Genomic DNA, 7,214 nt, shown 5'->3' with positions numbered 1-7,214 from the left:
AGGTAATCTTGGAGCAGTTGAACCTAGGGCCTAGGTTAAGTGAAGTCCAGAAGGAGGACCTGAGAAGGAATGTTTCTTTATATGGGAAATCTGGACTCCCATATTGTAGTTACACAGATGTGCAACGTCGCAAGTACGAGCAGCCTTTAGTACCGCATAGGTATCGTCGCCTAAAAGTGGCCGGTTACTGAGGTGGAGCATGATTCTCCAACAGCACAACTTTGACGTTCGCCACAAAAAAGGAAAGCTAAACGCTAATGCAGACGCATTGAGCCGTGCGTTTAGTTAGTACCTTCTCCACCTTTTGGTTTCTCGCTGGCGATTCGTGGCAAAATTTTGTCCTCATCACGGCCTTAGCTGAGCGCTCTCGTCCAGAGTAATCTCGAGGAGCCAACTTTATGTTGTATTATATTTCGTTACGTTGTTGTACGTGGAAAAACAAATTGAGTTCTTATTTTAAGAGTCTTGGGTCCCACGTGTGCCTCTTGATGTAGAGGGAACGAAATTCCGATAGACACGTAGCTAGGTGTATGTTGTACTATACTTTGTCTGGTGTTCTGTCGGGTGAGCGAGGGCACTTGCTTGTGTCGTGTGTTGTCTGTTGTCGAACCGTTCTTGACAAGTTGCAGAACCATCGACAAGTGTTGAGACCAAAAATCGTCAGAAGAGACGAGCAAAGCTGGCCGGCAAGTTGTGGCGACAAGCCAGTGGAGCTGGGATTGGTCCTCAAGAATAGGATGTGTTCCCGGAACGGAGTCTGGAGCTGCGTTCTCCCCATGGCCCTGGAGGCGGACTTGGAGGGACCTGGCGAACGAGCGCGCCTGACATCCGAACCACGTGGAAGCAGCTCGTCTTTCCGGTGCATTGTCTGGCGGCGGGGGTGCTTTTATGCCTGCGAGTTCACACCGAACGTCCATGCCTATGAAAAAGACAATCTGTGTCAATCTGTGTGTGGTACCGCAATGGGAGCGTCGATTTCGGTCACAACTGCGAATATCACAATGGAAGCAATTGAGCAGAAAGCATTGGGAACATTTCAGCCGAGACCCAAGGTTTTTCTGAGATACGTCGACGACTGCTTCTGCGCGATAAAGAAGAAAGACGTCCAAGCTTTTTTTGACTGCCTAAATGGCGTCGAGACTTCCATCAAATTTACTGTGGAAGAAGAAAAAGATGGTTGCCTCCCTTTCTTGGATACAGTTGTAAAACGTACTCCCACAGGCCTCGCCTTCGCTGTGTACCGGAAGCCAACACACTCCGGTAGATACCTCGACTATGAGTCAGTCCACCCGGTAGCCCACAAACGCTCAGTGATTCGGCCTTTAGTTAACCGAGCGATTCGCACTTGTTCCGATGAAGGAAGCCTGCAGGAGGAGCTCCGGACCATTGAAGATGACCTGATCAGGAATGGATACCCCAAGATTTTTATTAGAAAAACAACTAAATCCGTCATGCATAAACTGCAGTCAACTAGTCAAGCCATGCATAACACATCGTCTACGCAAAAGCGTGCATCGATTCCTTATATTCGAAATGTAAGCGAAGCCCTAGCCCGTCTATTCAGAAAACGTGGTGTACAGATCGCGCATGTTCCAGCAAGCAAGCTTAAGGCTGAGTTGCTAAATGTGAAGGATCCTCTCCCTCGGCAACACTTTCCTGGTGTGATCTACAAGATACCATGCGCCGATTGCGAATCAGTGTACATTGGCACGAGTGGAAATTACTGCAGACGTCTGATGCAACACAAGAATGACGTCGCCAAGGGACACACAGTGACAAATGCACTCGCAGAGCATGCCGAGAAGACGGGCCACGAGATAAGCTGGTACAACGCACGCATCTTGGCCACGGAGAAGAATTTTACAACCAGACTGAACCTCGAATCACTAATCATTCAGACGACAAGTAACACAATCAATAGATCATCTGGCACACTAAACCACGTGTACTCCTGGACTTTGCGTCATGCGCTCAACGTTACATAAGAACCTGTTGCTCAGCCGTCATTCCATTGTGAACAAGAGACCCGTACGGGTCCCGAAACGTCTTGTTTTGTTTGACATTGGTCAGTGACCTGTTTTATTCAACAATGTGTCAAGGCAAGCACGCGAGTCCGCGAGCCCGCCTGACGCGAACCACTCAACGGCGTCATCACGCGCCGGTCCGTCGCACAACGCACAGCGAGCCCCCTCAGCCCACGAGCCCGTCACAGCAATAGGCGCCTTCCAGTCTGGCGAATATTACGCAATGCGTGGCGGTGTCACTCGTCCTTGGGTGCATCCACGTGCAGTGGCTCCGGATTTGATGAGAATGACGCGGCCCAGCGGCGAGCCCATGGGAGGATTCTGACCTATCGGCCAGCGGCGCTTCTGGTTGGACATTTGGTTATTTAAAGGATCCCACCCAGGTCCTTAAAACAGCCCCGCGGCGCGTCGCGAGCAGTAGACCTATGTGTCAGAGAAGAGAGCGCGGCTCTTCGAGTCTCTAAGCTGTCGGCCACAGTGCCAAATTTGTAACGCCTCTGTATCTATGCTGTACATAAACCTTGTTTAACTCACCGTCGTCTCGTCCGCTCGTCTATCATCTCTGCGCAGAATCAGGCGCGAGCTGAGAAACCTACGCTACCAAACGGCTGGTGACCTTCCCGGCGGAGTTCGAAACAGTGGCGCCTCCGGGACCGTGTTGGCGTCCCCGTCTTTCGTAACAGTGGTGGCAGCGTCGAGGTTCGTGGCGCCCTTCGTAACGTCGTCGGAGGCGCGCTTCGTAACAATGTCTTACACACTAGAGCACTGCACGGGCCTGATCTTTCGGCCTGAGTGCAGCCCGGGCCTGCTTTATGAAGCTCTAGCCCAGCCCGGGCCCGTGGTTATAAGCCCGGGCCCCAGCCCTAACCCGGCCCGGGCCCGAGGTTGCAAGCCCGGGCCCGGCCCAGGCTCGGGTGTTCATTGCTAAACTTGCTAAACTCATGATTAGGCCCGCGGCACGGGCCCACTAGAGAATATTAGTAGTTGACTATGATTATTGATGATGCTTTGCAGCGGGGAATCGGAGGGAACATTCGGTGTGCACATGCGTTGAAATGTTGCTTTGCTCGCGGTGATAACTCAGTGGTTAAGCTGTCTTGCTGTTAAGTAGTAGGGCGTGAGTGCGATTACCGCGGCCACGGCGGCCGCATTTTGACGGGGCAAAAGGCAAGAACAGCCGTGTACTTATTTTTAGGTGCACGTCAAAGAACTCCAGGTTGCCGGAATTAATCAGGTCTCCACTACAGAATGCCTCGTAATCATATCGTGGTTTGGGAGCAAGGAATATAGATGAAATGTTGCCTATATGTCACATGGCAAGTCATTAAAATAGCAGTATAGGGAAAATAAAACATAGCAACAAAATTTATTAAGAAGTGCATAACCTATACATGAAAAAGCGGATAAAATGAAACCCGGGATATTTTCGTTCATTCTTTTTTCTACACTCGCGTTAGAAACATTATTTACACAATTTTTTTAGAGGATCCTGATTACTAATTTCTTGCACCAAGATAAAAAAACTTCAACGTTATATATTGTGAACAGCCACGAAAAGCAGATGAAATAAATATTTTTCGTATTCTAACGCCGTCACGGAAACGTAATCACAATTTCCAATATAATTATATAATCAAGCTGCTACACACCATGCTTGACGCTATTTCAGATAAAAGGCTTCACCCTTCTTTGTCAAATAAAGATAGAAAATACGCTTAAAATAACACCCAACGACACAAAAAGACCGCACTTGAAAACGATTCCACAGGAATACGAGTGCGAAAAGGCCAGAAAAAGGCAGAAATCTACATGTTCTTGTGCAAAAACAGCAAGTTGTCCAGGCACTCCGGCTTCAAGCAGGTTCTCCTTTTTTGAAGTACGTACCCAGCTGCACTAAGATTGCGTTCGCTGCTGGCGCTCGTGGATGGGATGCAAATTACTTTTTTTGCAAGAAATGAAAGCCCACGTTATTTCCTACGATGGCTTTTCCACCATTCAAGCAGTTTTTCAATGTCCCCACTCGAGTCACTGTCCCGAAAGTAACTGTCAAGCTCACTGTCGGCTCTTTGAGTTTCCGCAGCATCGCGCCACTCCTTAAATTCGTCAAGGGACGTACGCTTCGCTGGGGGTTGATAATCAGGATGATCTGTGCTCATTTTTTCTTGTGGCAAACGCAGATGTACATCGATTAACAATTCGCGTACTCTGTCATGAACACTATTCCTCTCCTGGTCATCAAGAATGCGGAGATGGCGGAAATGCGACCACAAGAACGTTGCCACTTTGTGAAGCTCTTCTATGGGCAGTTTTATTTGAATGAATTCTAGTGTCCTCGACTTGAACTGACACACTTCTCGTGAGTCTGTCGAATCAGCAGTAAGGTACTCCTTCAGTTTTGTGTAGTACATCTGTACAAGGGGCAGCGTTACCACTTTATCCGGCTCAAGCTTTTCGCTTGCCTCTTTGAAGGGCTCCAAGAATTCGGTGACCTCCATCAACAAAGTCTTACTGACGTCTTCCAAGAGCAGATGTCCCTTTGAATCTAGGAGGTTCTCTATTGCATAGTACTGACTTAGCACGGACTTTATCATGGCGAGCTTTGAATTCCACCGCGTACCCATCTCAGCCAGGTGCCGGGTGCCCTATCCAACCTCAACGGGATCGCCCAAGATGCAGCGCACGCACTTACCGACCGCACCGCCACAGGGCAACACCATCTTGCTGGGTTAGATACCAATCGGGATGCACCAATTACGTACAATGAAATAACAAAGCACTTTTACTGGAACGCCGCATCCTCCCCCCCCATCCGAAACTTAACCGACCGCAGGCATTAACCCGACGCCTATTACAGACACACACGTACCCAAACCTTGCCACGCTTCACGTTTATTATCCTCATGCATACCCCAGCGACACATGCCCATCATGTGGACATACAGCGACACTCGCACACATGCTCTGGAAGTGTAGAACAACTCCTCCCGACTATACCTCAAGCAAGTGGGAGAGGTCCCTCAGGAACTCATTTCTCGCCGACCAGCAATGGGCCGTCCAGCAGGCCCACGAAGCGGCCGCCAGGTACTCCCTATCGATCCCTACGTGGGAGACGCCCGCTACGTGCTAAGCGCGCCCTGTAGGACTGAAATAAAGTTTTTTCATTCCATTCGATTCCATATCTCCTGGCACACACCGTGTGGTAGCTGGCTCGTCAGTCCGCTCTGTTTTAAAAAAGTCACGACAGCTTTCACTTTTTGCAGTTGTTCCAAAAGTTAGGGAAATTATTGAGCGAGGTACCTGTCATCAAAAACGTTCCGAAGAATGGTGTTCAGGTCGTGCGCACAGCAGTTCATCCTCGCACACGGACGCATCGCGCTAATTATGTTGGCACCCTGGTCTGTCACGAACACCACAATGCTCAACATGCCTTCATCAATCCCCAACTTCGCGCTCATTCGTACAACCTCCTTACGGATGTTCTCTCCCGTTTTTCTCTCGGGGTGGGGTGGGGGGAGTCACTAGTCAACAGAACAAGGCTCCTCAGTTCCCTTTTCACACTTACGTAAAGCGCCGTTGCAGTTATATAGGCAATTTTCTTGTGGTCGTCGGTCCACATGTCAAGTGTCATCGAGCAGCGACCTTCCTTCATCGCTGACTGAATCTCAGGCAACACCACTTCTCGGAGTTCGTTTGAAACCTCGGACAACCTGCGAGACACCGTTGTAGGATGCGGAATCATGGTCCTCGCGGATATGCTCCCGTACTTGGCACCGATAGCAATCAGTTCGTCGGCAACATTTAGGAATCCATCTTCGCAAACAACGTGAAATGGCCGCATATCTTTAGCGCACTACTTCATGCAAGCAGTCGTAAGATTCTCCTTAACGGTAGATGAAACCAGGGGTTTCTTCTCAGTGAAGAACAAAATGGCAGTGGTGTCACCCGCAGCCTTGCACTTGTGGCGGTTCAGATGCGACGTTCCTGTCTTCCCACGATCATATGCGAAGAAAGCTTTGCAGCTTTTGCACTGCACATGTCCTACTGGTGATAAGGTGTGGACGTCGACAGCTTGCAGGAATTGTTTTCAAACCTGGCTTTTCTTAGCTTGCTTAAAGACGAGCTTAAGCTCGCCGGCAGCGAGCTTGTCTCGCAATACAGCTGCATTCATAGCACCACGTGTAGAGGAAACAAATTACGAACTATAGAACGCCAGTAACCAACACAATAAAAGAATCAGTGTGCTCTGCCGAGCTACGACACACCATAACACATCAAAAGCTTTCTATTTTTTTTCTCTCTCTTTATCAATAGATGCGGACACGGGTCCCACGCTACACATGCAGCAGTTCCTTGCACGAGGTCCCTTATAAGTAGGTTGCGGTCTACGCATGCTCCGCCTAGCCGGGTGTCGCCTAGCAACGAAGACCGTCTTTACTATCACATTCTTGCGCGCTTCTTCCCAGCATGCCTCTTATTTCTGCTCAGGCATGAGGAGTTATCTAATCTCGCAGTGGTCACTGCAAGGCGGTAGGGACTTCATTTTCTGGATGGCGCGAATTACACGCGCCTGTACTTGAAGATGCTTCAAGTGTGTGCCTCGTCAAGACAGTTACGAGCTTGTGATGTCTGTGACAAGTTATATCCCCTTAATTCCCTCATTGCCCAAGCGAAAATTATTATGACGCTTTGAATGTGATTTACGGCTTACAATTCCACCAGAAGGATAGCCACATACAATTCGGCCTACACCTTTATAGGCGCAACGAAGGACGCGAGCAAGAAATATCTTTGTCTACTTACAGATGGTACCGTGTGTGTCAACCACAAATAAAAAAAAAAACCAAAATCTTTATTGCTCCCGCTGCCTGAAGCCCAGGCCCGGCCCCGGCCCGTAGCTTCAAGCCCGGGCCCGGCCCAGGCCCAGGCCCGTGGCTTCAAGCCCGGGCCAGGCCCAGGCCCGCACTTTAGAGCCCGGGCCCGGCCCAGGCCCGCACTTTTGAGCCCTGGCCCGGCCCGGGCCCGCCTGAAAACGCTTCAGACGGCCCGGCCTGGCCCGCGGGTCAGGCCGGGCCCGGGCTTTTGGCCAGCCCGGTCCCGTGCAGTGCTCTATTACACACTACGCCAAGAACGTTCAGCATCGTTATTATATGACATGTTTTAAATTGCAATTTGAAGGATAGCGTACCTCAG

The sequence above is a fragment of the Rhipicephalus microplus genome, chromosome X (assembly GCF_043290135.1).
Source record: "Rhipicephalus microplus isolate Deutch F79 chromosome X, USDA_Rmic, whole genome shotgun sequence".
Lineage (NCBI taxonomy): Eukaryota > Metazoa > Arthropoda > Arachnida > Ixodida > Ixodidae > Rhipicephalus > Rhipicephalus microplus.
This window is presented reverse-complemented; position numbering follows the sequence as displayed.